Source organism: Chinchilla lanigera, unplaced genomic scaffold, assembly GCF_000276665.1.
Source record: "Chinchilla lanigera isolate Chin_1 unplaced genomic scaffold, ChiLan1.0 scaffold00011, whole genome shotgun sequence".
Lineage (NCBI taxonomy): Eukaryota > Metazoa > Chordata > Mammalia > Rodentia > Chinchillidae > Chinchilla > Chinchilla lanigera.
The window spans coordinates 20,516,619-20,533,381 of record NW_004955412.1 but is presented as its reverse complement, the minus strand read 5'-3'; the positions used below and the strand labels follow the sequence as shown (position 1 = coordinate 20,533,381).

Sequence of the window (16,763 nt, the reverse complement as noted above, 5' to 3'; positions counted from 1 at the left end):
GGGGGCTTACGCGTGTGTTGCATGTTTCTGTGTGTGCTGAACGTGTGACGCTGACATGGTTCACACCTGAAAGAACTCGCTATGCCCCCCGGGCTCCTCCCCTGGGCCAGGGAAGCCTGGGCAGCCTGTGTCCTCCACAGTCCAGACAACACTGTCCCCACAGTCCCTAGAGGCAGAGCACAGCCCCATCCTGATCACCGGAGACCCAGTCCTCCCCCAGGTGGACCAGTGGGCTCAGAAAAGCAGGCTCCCCTGCCCCTTCTCTGCTCCAGGGCCATTTCCGCTTCCCTCCCAGGAGGAGACGTCTGTGGATCCGCCTAAGCCATGAGGGGTGCGGCGGTTGCAGCGGTCAATAGAGGCATTCACAGCACTTACCGTGTCTGGGCACATTCCAAACCCCGCTCAAGTAAGAACTCGCATCCACTCCGTGGCCTCTACACTGCTACCGCCCTCATTTCAGGGTGGATGAAAAAACACAAACAGGCAAGAGCACAAAAGGCCGAATTCCTTGCCCAAGGTGCTACAGTCTGCAAACGGCCGGCACGGGAGACTGCGGGTGCCATGCTGACCTCTGAGCCCTGCCGGGGAAACCGAGTCCCACCGCCTCTCCCCTCCCCACTTCCCCTTCTCCCTCCTCCTCCCCCTCTTGTTCCTCTTCCTCCTCCTCTTCTCTGCTCCTCTTTGCTTTGTGTGGCTCAGCTCAGCTCAGGCGATGTCTGACAGGGTTGAGGTCACCAGGGGGCGCTCGTCAACACCATCCCCACCGTCAACACCATCCCCACCGCCCGGGGTGCCTTCCCCTCCCGGCTGGGTCTCTGTGCCTATGAAATGAGGGTGCATTGACTCACCGCTGGGAGAAGAAACTATCTCTCACAAGGATGACACCAGGGCCAGGCAAAGAGATGGCAGCTTCTCTCCGGCTGTCAGATTCCCTGGGAATGACGGGACACAGGGACAGATGAGGCCCTCGCCCGGTGCACTCAAGCTCCTCCAGGGGACAGCGTCCTTGCTCACCCACTACTCTGTGGGCTCTTCAGCAGCTACCTCTCTCCAGCTGGGTGTCAGAGGGACAGGAAGCTGCTCCGGCCCCCAGGTGCACAGTGCCGGCATGGAGGTGGCCCCAGTCAAGGCAAGCGCAGGGCCCTTTGGGCAGAGGCAGCATCTTCAGGGCTCTGTGTGGCTCTTCGGTGTGGCCTGCAGGTGAGCCTGTCTGGGGACAGGGGCACAGGGCCCGTTCTCAGCAGTGTCCCCTGGCGTCTCCATGGCCAGGCCAGCAGGAAAGCCTCCCTCCTCCAGTCCTGTCACCCAGCCTGGATGGAGGCGCTGGAGCAGTCTGGGGACCAAGAGCAAATGGGGGAAGGAGGACGGGGGAGGGGACGTCACCCCTTCCTTTCCTCGTCCTGGACGGGCCAGGTTCTTGCACACACGGTTCCTCCGACCCCCAAAAGGACCTACTGGTCTTCGTTCTTCAAAGATGAGGAGTCTGAGGCCCAGAAAGGACAGTGACAGCCAAGGCCACCAGCCAGGACCTAACTTTGCGCACCAAACCCCCTTTCCTGTGTCACCACCTCTGGAGAGCCGGGGTCCTGGGCTGGGATTCGAGGGGCCCCAGCTCCCAGGCTTCCCGGCCGCCACGTCAGAGGCAACTCTCAGTTCCAAAGCAGGCCTGTGACCCAGGGTCCTAGGCTGGACCCCGCTGAAGGTTGACCATCAGCCCCTGAGCTTCTGCCGCTCCACACGGCTCTGCCCACCCAGGCACAGCCCCCGGGAGCCCCGTTACTCAGTGTCACACAGACAGGCCACACAGGCCTCAGTCTTTAAGAGGGTCTGGGCCATCTCTCTCCCACACCTCAGAGTGACCCTGGGTGTGTTTCCCCTTCCCTTCCTGGGACACATTTGGGGTCACTCAACTGTAAGCACCAGGCCCCTGAGTCCCCTAGCAAAGCACTGGCACAGGCCCTGCCTGGAATGACTCCTGACGACAGCAGTTCCCAGACCACTGCAGAAGCCCCAAAGGCTGCCCTCCTGCCCGCTACCCTGCAGCCACTCCACACCCCAAGAGGGCTGGGGCTACAGTGCCCCACCCAGCCCTATTCCCCAGCTAGGTCTGCAGGGATGAGACAGAGAGACAGACGGAAGACAAGCAGATTGCCCTTCCCCCACTGCCTCCTGGGCCCTGTCCCTGAGCCAGACAGGAAGATTTCCAGGAACGTCCAGGGCCTTTGGGACAAAGATGCTGAGAAATCTGGAAGTAGAAAGGACAGGAAAGAAACAGGTAGGGTATGCAAGGGTGGGAGCTTCGGGTTGCCTGGGCCGTGTCCCCTGTTCCCCATCGTCCTTGCCCATGGCAACTCCCACCCTCCCTCCCCTGAGCGTCACCCAAATGCCAAGGCCTGGTTTAATTCTGCCCCTCCAGGCTTCACAGAGAGGGGGCCTGCAGGTTAGCAGGGGTCACCCCCCATCCCACAGCATGTCTGGGTCCCTACAGCCCACTGCTCTGAGCAGCAAGTGGTCTCTCCCTTTGGTGGGGGTCAGATGCGGCTGCAGTGTCCCCACTCCCAGTCTGGTCCAACAAAGTCACAGATCACCCCAGGAATGCTGGCATCACTAAGGGCTTGCAGGGGGGGAGTAGTATGTAAGTGTGTCTGTGACGCATGTGAGTGTGTGAGCATGCATTTTCCATGTGTGTTTGAACACTCATGTGAGTGTTCTGTGACAGAGTGTACCTATGTAGTATGTCTGTACCTGGGTATGTGCTGTGCGTGTGTGGTGGGTCTGACCATATGATCACCTTCTCTCCTGCCCAGGGGCGGGGAGATGGCTGTCCCTTCAGAACAGTCCAAACAAGACAGGACTGGTGCCCAGCCGCCTAAGTGGAGAGCAGCACCTGGGGACAGAGAAGAGCTTGTCCCTGAGCACTACTTCTGCTGCATCACCCCAGTGCCCTGATAGCCGGACCCGCTGCTCTAAGAGCTCGGGTCTGAGGGTCCCGCTCAGGCCTGCCTCCCCTCCTTTCTGCCCCGGGCCAGACAGGACTCCAGCCTGTCCCCTGCCAGTCTCCCAGCCTCCTCTTGGGGCTCGAGTCCATCTCTCTACCTGCAAGGACATTCGAGGTTTTATATCCTTAAGTCCCAAGATGGTCACTCAAATTTATAGATTGAGGGCAACTGAAGGCTCTCTGTTCATTTGCAGAAGCTGGAGCAGAACAACCCTTACTCAGGAAGCACATCTCTGCACAGCGCTCACCTGGCCAGCTCAGAGGGCGTGCTGCCTCGGCCTGAATCCCCCTGCTACTTCCACAAGGCAGAAATTTTGGGAACACAAGCTTCCGTCTGTAGACTTGTCCTTCCATATATCACTCATCCATCCATCCCTAAACCCATCCCTACATCCATCTATCCATCCACTCATCCATATATCCACCCGTCCATCCATCCATATATCCACTCATCTGTCCGTATCGTGTGTCATCTGTCCATATATCCACCCTTCCATCTGACACATCTATTACCTGATATGCTGGTCCCTAGGGATCCTGAGAGGACACCTCATATCCTTACCTTCCCTCTGAGGTAGGAAAGGACCTCAGGAATGGGATGTTTTCCAAAGCTTGTGCCTGCCCTATCCCTAGAGCCAGGGGTCACCAGCCTGTGTGGGCACCGAGCATCTGAAATGTGGCTGTGTGACTGCAGAGATGAGTTCCTCGTCCTATGTCGTTATAAAGAACTTAATCATAAGCCATCACACATGACCAGTGGCCCCTGCGCGACAGGTCACAATCCTAATGGCACAGACGGGAGGCTTTGGGAAGAAGTGGCATCTGGTGAAGCTGGGAAGGACTCCGGGAATCCTTTCACTGAGTATTTTGGGGGTTGAAGAAGGGCCAAAGCCTTGATAATACAGCTACAGACACACAGGTGAGGGAGGCAGAATCAGAGGGTGCTGCCCTGGAAGACAGGAAGGAGGTCCATCTCGGACCCTGTAATTCAGGGACACCCTCCTAGAAGAGGCGATTTCTAAGGTGAGGTGAGATGGGGCAAACTATTCTAGGAGGAGACAGTTTGTGCAAAGACCCATCAAGGATGTGTGGCAGGGGGGAGACAGTCCAGCACACAGGAGGCAAACATAACATCCAGTGGGTGTCACGAGCTGGTTCCTCCCCAGACGAGGCGAGACAGGGCACAGTGCCCACCGCACAGTGCCAAGCTGGTGGCCAGCTCGCTCATTCTTCTTCCCTGATGCCCCCTGGAATGCATCCACCAGCCCCATAAACGCAGTTCGGAAAATCTCATCCCAGTCCCCAGCTCCGCGGCGCCGCTGCCCTTGTGCACCCTCTCTGAGGTCACCGCGGGGTGGGACCCGAGCCCTGGTCCTCCTGGAGCTCCTGACTCATTCTGGAACAAACGGAGAGTCCCGCTCTTTCTCAAGAACCAGCTCCAACACGAGGAGGGCAAGCGTGACCCCAGCTCGAGGACACAGGGACAGGGGAGGGGGCAGGGAGCGAGCCAGAGACAAAAATAGAGATCCAGCAGAAAATGAGGCGGAGACTGATGGGAAGGACGGGGGACAGACAGCCCAAGCCCCAGGACTGAAGGAAGGCAGCGCGGCTAACACAAATCAGAAACAAAGGGACACGCCCAGGGACACGCTGCTGGAGGCAGATTGACAGGCGGCCAAGACAGGATGGAGACACCCGAGGGCTAGAAAACAGACCGAGAGAGAGGCAGCGGCGACCTCGGAGGAGATGGGGCGGGGTCCCCCAGCCGGGCTCTGAGCTCTGACACACCCACTGTGTGCATTTGCAGAGTGGCCACAAGGAGGCAGCATTGCTCCAGACAACACCCACGAGCTGGGACTCCAGCTTCCAAGATAGTCACGCCAGACTCCCTCCTCATGCGCCGCAGACCCGGCCTGAGAGGTGTGAGAGGCTTGGACGAGGGAGCCCAGACTTTTCTCCTGGCTTCCGGGCCGGTCCATCCACCTGCTTTCTCTTGATTTCCTCTGTGATGTCTCCCAGCACTGCCTAAACTCTCCTGCAGTCTCTACCACGGTCCAGGAAGCGCTGGTCACTGCTGCCCTTAGAATCAGGCCACCCACAGCCCCCCTCGGTCCGAAGACAATTGCCGTCCCCCACGTGCCACTCCCTCGCCCACAAATGCCTTCTCCCTGACTCCTGCCCCTCCCATCCTTCAGCTTTCCCTGCAGGCCCAGCTGGGCTGAAAGTTCCCAGAGCCCTCCGGAGCCCTCCGTGGCATCCTTCAGGGTTATGCCGAGCTCGGTGACGTTCTAATGGCGTCCGTGGTGTCTGCCTCCCTCGGCAGAGTGAGCCCCTGGAGCGTAGTGGCCATGTCTATGTGGTCACTGCTGGACAGAGCCTGCACAGGTAGACTCTCAGCCCATGTTTGTTGAATGACTATATAATGATGGCACTTTCCCCGCAGAGGGCACCTTGCCTGTCCCTGGAGAAACCTGAACGTTAGTCACTTCCTCCTCCCCTCGAGCTGAGTTCTCTTCCTTTACACTTCCCCTGGGGCCAACAAAGGTCCTGTGGGAGAGAGTAGCCCTCCTCCAGGATCAGTTTTCCCTCGGCCCTTCCCCTTCCCCCAGCTGAGGCCCTCAGCACCCTCAGCCTCCACCTCCCAGGCCAGGGACCCTCAGGGGCAGCTCAGCCAGGCCTCCAGGGGCACCGCCTCCCCACACCAGTGTCACACACGTGCACACACATCGCACCACCATCACACAGGGACGCATTCAGGCAGCGTAGACGCCGTGCTTCTCCCCTGAGCACCCTGGGCGCTCCCTGCCTCAGAAGGGGGCTTCTAACCTGCCTCCTGCCCCGCCCCACTCCGCCCTCCCAGCCTCTCTCCGCTCTAGGGCTCCGCCTGAGGAGTCCCGCAGTGACTTGTGGTCGCCGGCTTGCCTTCTCCGGCCTCTGCTGCCCTCCATCGAAAGGGGGAGGGGTCAGGAGGCGGCTTCCAAGGTCCCCTGCAGCTCGCTCTTCCTGTGCATTTGCTGGCGTTGCCCAGCGCAGACCTCCAACTGCGGGGGCCCCGCAAAAGTGTGTTCTCTCCCAGCCCAAGACCAAGGTGCCAGCGTAGGTGGCCCCCTTCCTGGGCCAGAGGGAAGGTGCTGCCAGGAAGGCCCGGCCCTCCCCGCAGGCTCTGCATCCCTCCCCCAGACGTAGGTGAGCCGCTACTTTGTGCCAACGTAGGCCAGGTGCTGGGAATGCACGGTGAGCAAGCACAGCCATGTCCACAACGGCTCTGCTCCTACGGGCAACCTTTCCATCTTCTTGCCTGGCACGGAGGGGCACAGGTCTGCACATACAGCTCCCACGCTGCCCCCAGCCTGCTCTTGACCAGAGACGCTTATATTGGAGGGGAGAGACTGGGTGTCTGGAAAGCGATGAGCCACCTGTGACCCTTAGAGTTTCCTCCTGTCAGTGTAAGAACCATAATGCACAGCAAGCCTTGCCTTATCTTTGTGTGCCAGGAATATAATTTTGCTATCATTAACCTCACAGGAATGTAATCTCTCTTTTTATCACTGAATGATGTGGCAGCCACTTAGCGCAGAAAAGATAAGGCCTGAAGCTGGAGGTATTTGCCTGTGGACTGGATCTGCCTGCCGCTGGAAACTTCCTGGGAAGGGGTCCACACCAGTGCAGCTGCCCCAGGAGCATGTGCGGTGCTTCTTATGGGGAAATGAGAAAATAAGGAAGACTCTCAAAGTCAGGCTGAGCTACCAGTCTCCAAGCCAGTGACCACAGCCTCATCCCCTTATCCTCAGCTCCAGCGGAGACCCAGAAGCCAGGAGACAGCCACTGTCGCCACAGCCGCCTGAGAAGCTGCAGGGAGAGACCACATCTTTGTTCTAGAACATTCCCCTCTACCTCGGGTCCTCCCTCACGCTGGGGAGCCCCTGAGGGACCCTGCTCTCTTATTCCAGGAGGGTGGGTGTGGCCTGGCTTCCCCAGGCCCTATGTCCTTTCCACGATTTGTGGAGACAGCAAGCCCAGGAAGGAAGTCTAATCAGGAAACCTCTATCAGAGTTTATCAGGAAGCTAAGGCTGTAGCTCAGCGGTAGAGGACTTGAGGAGCATGCGTGGGCATCTAGGTCAGCCTCGGTCCTCAGGGTAAAATGTGGACAGACAGTTCCCCCACTCCCTCAAAAGTGGTGAGGCCTGGGGCTGGGAATTTAGCTCAGCGGCACAGCGCCTGCCTGGCAAGCGCAAGGTTGTGAGTTCGATTCCCGGTACCGAGAAAAACCAAAAAAAAAAAAAGGGGGTGAGGCCAAAACCCATGGCTGCTGTGAGTTCTGCCGCATCTCAAGGAGGAGCTGCAGCGTTAATTGTGGCCTGCTGGGATTAGAAGGCAGCCCAGGACATATCAACAAGTCCTGGTGCCTCCCCAGTCTTTGTCATTAGGTATGGTTCTTTCGTATTTGTTTCTTTCTCTTTTTTTTTTTTTCTTGGCCGCTCCTAGAGAACTGGCAGCAGCTCCTACAGCAGGGGAGGGCCTGCCAGCCCCCAGTCAGGTCCCGCCGGGCCACGGCTGTCAGGAGGAAAGGGACGGAGGCTGGGCCTCTCTGCTTCCTGTCTCAGTTTTACATCACTGCCTGTGTCACCCCTGATTCTTAAACACCTCATTTTTTACTCATTTGTGTTTAGGGAAACTGAGACAATGGTTCTAGTCCAGCCACCCAAAGCTAGTGGGGAGTGGCCACAGGGCCCCTTGCTGAGCAACCAACGGGAATGCTAGGAGCGGGGGTTTGACTGGATCCTGAGTCGTCGTCCCCAGTGCTCCCTGTCCTTCCCCACCAGGAGGGCTCCCACAGGCCACACCACTCCAGCCTTCTCCCAATCTGTACTCCAGGACGGGAGCAGGCGCCCTGTCCACCCCTCTTCCCCAGGGCTTACCATGTCAGAAAAACCTTCCCTCACTCCTCGAAACAGCAGACCTGCAGTTACCCACGCGTGATCACAGGTGAACTCGTCCCTTTCCCACCATGCAGGGAGTTTGCGCAGACAGGGTTAAATATGGAACGTGAGTTGGATTTCCCGGCTGACTTCCACAGGGCAGGCAGAGATGTGCTTGTCTCCAAGCAAGCAGGCAAGGGAGCCGTGTCTGGCAGAGGGAAAAAAGGAAGTGAGGCTCCATAGAGATCTCATTACCCCAGGATGTGGTTTTAATTCCATCCCGCTTCCCCAGCCCTCGTTTATGAAGGGCACCAAATAAAAAACACAAGAGGCCTTTGCAAAATAGAGACCCGGGCTCGGTCTCCACAGACTGTTGGGGTTAAAAAAGAAAAAAAAAGGACCACAAATCCAGGAGGAAAGGATAAGCAATGTGAGTGTGCACCCTGCGTGCTCAAGCCTCTGTAAGTGCAGGCCCTCCAGAGTGACTGCATCTGGCCAGGCCCGAGCTCTCCTCCACCACTGCCGGCCACACCCTGAAGTCAGCTCCCCTTCTAGCCGAGGTCTGCCTCCTCCTGAAGGACCACCAGGCTCACTGCTCCTCCTTCTCCCTCCTTACCCTAATCCAGAACGCCCCTTGGCCCATCTCTTTGATGCCTTCCCCACCTTCAGAGTGTCAGGAGCCTCGGTGCCCTACAGCTCCCGGCCCAACCCCACTCTTGCAGTTCTATGCTCCTCTCTCCCCTCCTCCTCCCTCCCACGTGGATGCAGCTCTCAGGCCAGAGACTCACTTCCTCTGCATGGAGCCTGCACACTCCACTCAAAATAAAACCAAGCAACCTATCCCATGACCTTGAATCTGCTCAACACCTGCCCCTGCCCTCCCAGTCCTTCCTGCACCAGCTGCTCTACTTTCACAGTGCCTGGGCCACTGGCTGCTTACCGTCTGTACAGTCCTTGCCGTGGCCTCTTGATTCTGCTCCTTCTGTCTGTCCATATTCCTTTTCTTTCAGACTCTTCTCCTTGACAAGCCCCTCAAATATATTTTTCTCCAGAAATTTGTCTAAGTCCTGCTTCTCTTCTGATACCAAGGTTTCCCAAGGGAGCCTTGAATGCACACCCTCCTCTTCCCATAGCTGAAACCCTGCAGGTGATCTGCTGTCCACAGTGCTCCTCAGTCCTTCATTCCCCCAACTTTCCACACCGTCCCATTCTCCCAACGTTGCTTCCCAATCCTCAACCCACCCCACAATCCCCCTAGTCCTTCACCCTACCCAGTCCCTTCTACAATGCCCCTTAATCTTCCATTCTTCTCTGTACTAGTCACTTTCCCGTTGTGGGGACAAAATACCCAACGCACACAATTTAAAGGAGGAGTGGTTTATTTGGCTCACAATTTCCAGTGAGTTCAGTCCATGGTCTGCTGACTCCAAGGCAGAAGTGGCATGGTGGAAGGACCTGCCAGAGGAAAACTGCTCAACCCGGGGTATCCAGGAAGAAGAGAGAGAAGGGAGGAGCCAGAGGCAAGAATACACCTTTCCAGGCCATGCCCACGGTGACCCACCCCTTCCAACCAGACCTCACCTCTTCACAGCACGTTCAGTCATGAACTCATTGATGGATGAATCCACTGATGAATACAGTGTTCCCATGATTCAGTCACCTTCCAGAACCCCACCTCTGAGTACATGAGATGTCTGGGGGACATTTTAGATATAACTCGCAACATTCTCCACCCTCCTCACAGCATTCGCCACTCCTCCATCCTCCCCATCCACCCACAGTGCCCCTAATCCTCCACCGACCTCCATCCTCCCCACATGGCCCCATCCTCCCCACTGTGCTCCCAATCTTCACCCACCCCCAACCTCCCTAAGGTTCCCCCTGTCCTCCTCCCATGGTGCTCCCAACCCACCCTTTACATGCCCTCAACACACCCATCTTCCCCACAGTGCCTCCCAACCCTCCATCCAGCACTCCCCAGTCCAACCACTCCATTCCCACCACAGTTTCCCCCAGCCCTCCATCCTCCTCCCACCTACCCTCCTCAGGACCCCCAATCTTCCATCCTTCCCTATTCCCTTTCTCCAGGCCTGGAAAGACAGCTTCACATCAGCTCCCACTCAGAGACCCTCCCCACCCCTCATTGCCCCATCCACCTGCTGCCATGTCGTATAGCTAAGGGATGCCAGGGACATTAATTTATTAAGGGTCACTAGGCCCTGGGCACTATGCCAAGAGCTTTCCTTACCATCCCATAAATCTTCCAGCGACCCTGTGCATTAGATACTGTTACACCTATTTTACTTATGGGCCTCAGTTGAAGCTGGGAGAAGGTAAGCAACCTGCCCAAGTCTTAAAGCCACTAGAGGCAGCGCCTGATGCCTTTGGAGTGTGGGTCAGCCTGATTTCCAAGCCTTCGCCCCTGTCATGTTCTACCGGCTCCCCCAGAATGCAGACCGGATGGCAGCAGCCCATTACCTCCTGTGCTCTCCAAGCAAAACACAAGCTGGCAAGACATGCCCTGGAATTTGTTGGCTACCATTTTGGGGTAAAAGAAACTAGAATATGTCACTCCAGAATATGCCTCGTTCACACAAATGTTTTTGAGCTGAAGGTAACAGAGAAGCAGTACCCAAAGGGGGAAGCTCTTTCTATGGCCCACTCTGCCTTTTCCTTCTAAGGACAGGATATACATTCTCCTCTACTGAAGACAACTTTACCAGCTCAGAAATGGCTCAAGAAACTACAAACAGACTCCCTTAGTGTATTAGTATTTACTTTCCCACCTTTAGAGGCCTAGGACTGCTTTCCTTTTTTCTTGTCACTTTTGTAAGAATTATTGTTTTTTGCTGATAGTGACTGTTGTAGTTTGGGGTTTTGCAAGGGGAACAATACCAGACCCATATTTTATAAGATTATTCCTAACAGTCACCCAAAGAATCATATACGAAAGACAGTGCAGGAAATCTGTCCACACACTAAAGACCAAAGAATCCAGCTGAGGGCCTGGATCCCATGGTAACATCCTGCAGGAGTCCGGCTGAAGACTTAGAGCTCATAACAATGCCTCCCACAAGAGGGGCTTAGAGCCCATGACAATGTCTCACGCAGGCCTGTTTCACAGATCTGTGCTGGGAAGGGCCAAAGGTCAGTGGTGAAATCTAGAGAGTCTATGCCAGTGGGATGAATGATCTGTGCCAGCAGGCTGAGGGATCTGCACTGGAGCCAGGATGCAATGTTCAGAGTAAGGACCAGAGCTCCCCCGAAAAGTACCACAGCCATCCTCAGCAACAGTGAGGTCCCGAGCTCCTCTGATGATGAGGAAAGCCGAGTTCCCATCAGGAAAGCCAACATGACAAGCTTCTCCTGGAGACAAAGCAATGCACCGTCTTCCTCTCTGGAGCCAGGGAGCAATGCTCAAAGCAAGGACCAGAGCTCCCCCAAAGTGTACTGAAGCCATTCTTAATGACAGTAAGGTCCTGAACTCCTTCAATGAAGGGATCAGCCGAGTTCATCAGGAAGGCCAGCATGACAAGCTCCTCCAGGAGACCCATCAGCTCCCAGTAGCTCCTTACAGCCTCTCTTTTTCTTCCCCGGTTCTGCCCCTCCTGCTGCCAGCAACAACCCTCAGGCGGGCCTCCCACACCCAGCACCATGCTGGTTCAGTTCAGCTGGGTGTTACAGTTGACCACCAGTTGTCAGTCCACCACAGCAATGGACAACTTTGTTTCTCCTGCGTGGTATACATCACAAACAATAAACTTGCTTGCTTTCCTGTGTCAATCTGTCTTTTGTTACAGAAGTCCATCCCAAGTAGGAACTTCGGAGGGCTGAGCCAAAATTATATGTTCTCCCCTTCCAGGACTGTGACGAGGTGCCTTCCTGAAAAGGAAGCCAGTGCTGAAGAAGAGAAGCTGAGTGAAGGAGAGAAACTGTCCCTATTAAACAATCAGAGCCCTGGGCAAAGCCTTACCTGAGTTGACAAAATTCCTCAGCCAACAAATTCCTTTTGTCTACCAGGGTTCTTCTCTTAGTGGCCCTGTCACCACTTCCCCAGGCTCTCCCCTCCCTCTCTGACTTCGTGTCCCATCCAGGATCCCCCATGGGTCTGGCTTGTGTGCCAAGCCTATCCCTGCCACTGGCTTCATTTTCTGGTCTGGCTTCTGACCTGTACCTTGCAGAAGGCAGCAGACTTCTTCTGATCCCATGACTTGTACAGAAAACTCCTTGCAAGTTTCAGGGAGTTTTGCCAGGTTCCTGAGACTTTAGGAGAGCAGGATGTGTTGTTGTGGCCAGGAACGCCGAAGCCAGATACAGCTGCATGCAGCACATGAGCTCTTCGTTTTGATGAATTCAACTCTTTAAGCTCAGCAAAAGGGGAAAGGGCCAATTTCAATAGTGTGGACCATGGATCCTCACCCCTGAGCCAATAAGTGTTTGCCCCACAGTGAGCCTATGAGGCTGGAAACCTGAATTGGCCCCCCTACGGCCACTTCTAATGTGGCTAGGCATTCTTTGGGTGTTCAAAAGTTAACCTTTTTCAAGCATAACGTGATAGTTAATTGCAGTGTCAGCCAGAATAAAAAACACCTAGCAGACTGGGTTAGCACAGTTCTGGATGTGTGTGGATGATGAATTTACTGAAGAGAGAAGACACCCCGGGTATGGGTGGCACCAACCAATAGGCTTGTAGCCTGGATGGATAAAAAGGGAAAGAAGGCAGTCTGGCTTTGCTTCTTCAGAGGAGCTCCAGTCTTCAGCATCACCTTTGGATGTCTGTCTTTCAGGCTTCCAGAGCAGACCCTTCACCTTCCCCATACAGATTCACATGGGACTCTGCAATGAGGCCTTCAACTTTTGACTGGATGGTCCAGTTCTCTGGTGCACAGATGGCCCTTGTACATTCTTCTACCCCTGACTCTTCAGGTGGCCATTGTAGCCTACCTTGTAAATCCTTATATATCAGATGTAATATTTTATATTAAATCTGTTTCTCCAGTGAACCCTGACTGATACACATGGCATATAATGTATGCCAATTACCCTGTCTGTTGCTCAAAAGAAGAATAAGTGATCTGCTCCCCAGTGGGGGTGACTGGCCCTGCCAGAGCTTCATGGGGGTGACATGTTGCTTTCCTATCATGACCTCCTGCAGGATTTTCACTTTTCAGGATGACTTCAGAACTAGCCCTTGTAGACTCAAAAGGAAAGTGAGACCAAGGACTCAATGCTGATGAGACAATCACAAGACAGGAAATGATACAAGATCACTTAAAGAAACCAATAAGATGACATGGACAGACTTCCAGTAAAAATGCACTAAAGTGTGGTCATGAAGGGGAAGGAGGAAGTTTTCTGGGGTCTGGATCCAGAGCCGCTAGTGAAAGAGTGGTGTAGGGGATCTGCCCCACGTGGCAGGTCCCGCGTTTCCCCGTGGAAAAGCTGCAGCTGAGGTAATTTCCTGGGCATTCTCCTCCTTACTCCTTCCCCTGAGTTGTTCAAAGGCTAATCTGAGAAAAGAATAGTTTATTAGGGATTACAAAATACCAAGCCAAAAGAATCCCCATTTCTCAGTCACATTCCGTAATGTAATTCTCTTCTGTCAAGATTCAGATACAAATTCATCAGAGTAAACTCCAGCATACACCCCTGCACAATCCCATGCCCTGGAGGAGTAATGTCACCTGGTTAAGCAAAAATACCGATAAGTTCATATTTAATGAATCCATAGCGGTGGAAGTCTTCTAGGAGGTCCTCAGTCTAATTAGCTTCAAAGTAAACATACTATTCAGAAATCTGGACTTCTTTCTCCAGTTTTCTGTAATCCATTTACTGAGTAGCATTTGGATGGATCATCGGGACCCAGTTCCAAGGTTCTGGTTTATGTTTTCTGTCTCAGCTGAAATCTGGTTTGAGTGATACCAGCTGTGGTGCCTCTGGCTCCAATAAATATGAAGAAGGGAATCAAGTTCAAATGCCTTTTGGCCTGACCAAGAATCATGGCAGAGCATACTTGCAGCAGAAGCCTCAGATCTAGGAGGGAAGAATAAATCTTCCAGGCCCAGAACTATGTAACCTAGTACAGCTTTCAGTTTTTGAAGATGATTTAGTAACGTAGAATTGAGTTCTCCATAATCTTTGTTTCACAATAGGCTATGATGGATGCATGACCCTGTTTATTTAATAACATAAGGCGCCACTATTTACCCAACCCAAGAACGAGACTACACCAGGACTCACATCCACCAACAAGCACTTTCTCCACCACACCCCTCTCCCCACCCCTGCCACCAGCATTGTGTGCTTGGTGTTTCCTTGATGTCCATTGCAAATGTGTGTGTGTGTGTGTGTGTGTGTGTGTGTGTGTGTGTGTGTGAGTGACAACATACTTTCCAGATTCCTTGATTCTGAATTCTATAAAAAGACTATCAGGCCATTTACAGGCCTCTGAGACTTGGCTTTTTCCTATTTGTACGGAAATTTATCCATGTTGAATGCACTGCTGTGCCTGCATTTGCTCTGCTACATCACACACCCCTGTACAGATGGGCCACGATCTGTGAATACATTCTCCTCTCTGTGAGCGTTCGTGCTGTTCCTGGGTGTTTGCTACTTGTGGACAGTGCTGCTGTGATGTTCTGTCCAGCGGACGTTGATTGGAACCACTGAGCTCTGGATCTACAACTTCACACATGGACACCATTCTACACTTCTAATTGGCCGTGTCACTTCATTGTCTCACCAGCAAGGCATGTGAGAGCTTTTCAGTCTCAGTCGCTCTCCGAGATGCTTGTGCCCGGCCTCCGAGGCTTTGACCATCACACGAGCATAAGATGCAATCTTGTAGTTTCATTCAGCACTTCCCTGATTCTGGGGGATGTTGGGCATATCTGTGTGTGTCTGTTGACCATCAATCAGAGTTCTTGCTATGAAATTCCTGTTTATCATCCAGCAATTTTTTCTACTGCGCTGTTTGATTCTTCTCGGTTGATTTCTAAGAGATCTCAAAGTATATTCTGAAGATCAATCTTTTGTCAAGTGTGTGGCTGATAAATATCTTCTAGTTTGCATTCTGTATCTTCACTTTGATGTGATATCCTTTTAAAATTAAAGTACAGGATTATACAAAGCTTGCATGTGTTTAAAGTGTATAATTTTAACATAGACACACATGTAACCACCGCACAGACCATGAATTTTTTTTTTTTTTTAGTCTTTTTGTCTTTTTGAGACAGGATCTCACTATGCAGTTCAGGCTGGCCTTGAACTCACTTTGAAACCCAGGCTGGTCTTGAACTCACAATGATCCTCCTGCCTCGGCCTCCCGAGTGCTGGGATCACAGGCGTGTGCCACCATGCCCGGCATTTTGACCACTCAGATCAAAACAGAACATTCACAACATCCCAAACGTCTCCTTTGTTTCTCTCAAAACCCCCACCCAAGGTAACTGCTACATAGAATTTGTATTATTTGTTTATGAACTTCTTATAAATGGAATCATACAGTATATAATTTCTTGCATCTTACTCATCCTTATGTCCATGAAATTCACCCAGATCACTGTGCATAGCACTTAAATGTTCATGACTGTGTAGCTTTCTATTATTCCACAATTTATTCTATTATTGATGAGCTGTTTTCCAAGTTTGGTTATCATGAGTAAATATTGAGCAAACATTTCTATGTATGCATTTTGGAATATGATGCACTCATTTCTCTTGGAAATACTTAGAGAAATCACCAAGTTATAGAATTGTTTTAGGATTAGCTTCAATTGTTGCTTGCAAACAGTTTTCCAAATTTGTGGTACCAATTTACACTCTACCAACAAGGTAAGAGATTTACAGTGGCTCCAATCATGACCAGTAATGGGAATCTTAAAGTATTTTAGCCACTCAGGAGAAAAGGGGTGTAGTGATATTTCACTGTGCTTTTAATTTTCATTTCCTTGAACACTATATTAGCCATCTGGATCTATTAAATGCCTGTCCAGATCTTTTGTCAATTTTTAACTTGGTTTGTCTTTTTCTTATTGATTTGCAGTAGCTCTTTATATACTCTAGATACGAATCTTTTGCTAACTCCATGTATTACAGATATCTTCTCCCAGTCTGAATTTGCCTTGTCTTATTTATGTGTGATTTTTAAATTGTAGCAAAATGTGCATAATTAACATTTTAAGCATTGTAAGTATACAGTAGCATTAAGTACATTCCTATTGTGAAACCATCACCATCATTTATCCCTAGAATTTTTCTCTCTGCTCAAACTGAAACTCCATGTACATTAAACGCTAACTCCCATTCTGCCTATCCCCTGACCCACAAAAATCACTCTTCCCCCCTTAAGAGTAGGAATTTATTTCACATCATTGAAACTTTAAAAAATCATTACTGGCCTTCATTTGAGTTGTCTTTTGAGTTATACATAATTTAAAAAGAGATAGGGATTAGAAAAACAGAAAGGTTATCAGTTAATACAGGCTGGCACTTATATACCTGCAAATTCACTTTTGCTATTGGCTCCTGTCTCATTTAACATTATTTTCATAAGAATATTAGAACAAAAACAATATGGAACTCTGTTATCCTTTCAAAATTAAGTTAGTCCAAACTAATTTAATTTGTGTAGTAAGAGAGGAGTTAAAAGCAAGTATATTCTCTGGGGAAAAGTGGGGGAATGTGTGTGTGTTTTAAATAAGACTTACAAAAAAAAGACTTCCTCTAGAATTTTTGATTCATCATTGTCTTCTTAGAAAATAAGTTTCTTGGGGCTGGGGATTTAGCTCAGCAGCAAAGCGCCTGCCTGGCAAGTGCAAGGTCGTGAGTTCGGTTCCCGGTACCG

At 52.2% G+C, this 16,763-nt stretch overlaps 2 long non-coding RNA genes across 2 annotated transcripts; both read right to left on the bottom strand.

Annotated features, from left to right (window-relative positions):
• Positions 1–702: 702 nt before the first annotated feature.
• Positions 703–9,090, bottom strand: LOC106147885. The gene is made up of 3 exons (XR_001232905.1): positions 8,859–9,090; positions 7,919–8,126; positions 703–1,210 (listed from the first exon to the last, which is right to left on the bottom strand). It is a non-coding gene; the product is annotated as an uncharacterized LOC106147885 (long non-coding RNA).
• Positions 9,091–13,429: 4,339 nt separating this feature from the next.
• On the bottom strand, positions 13,430–16,669 carry LOC106147884. Its single transcript, XR_001232904.1, has 2 exons — positions 16,627–16,669; positions 13,430–15,016 (listed from the first exon to the last, which is right to left on the bottom strand). It is a non-coding gene; the product is annotated as an uncharacterized LOC106147884 (long non-coding RNA).
• Between the last annotated feature and the right edge of the window lie 94 nt (positions 16,670–16,763).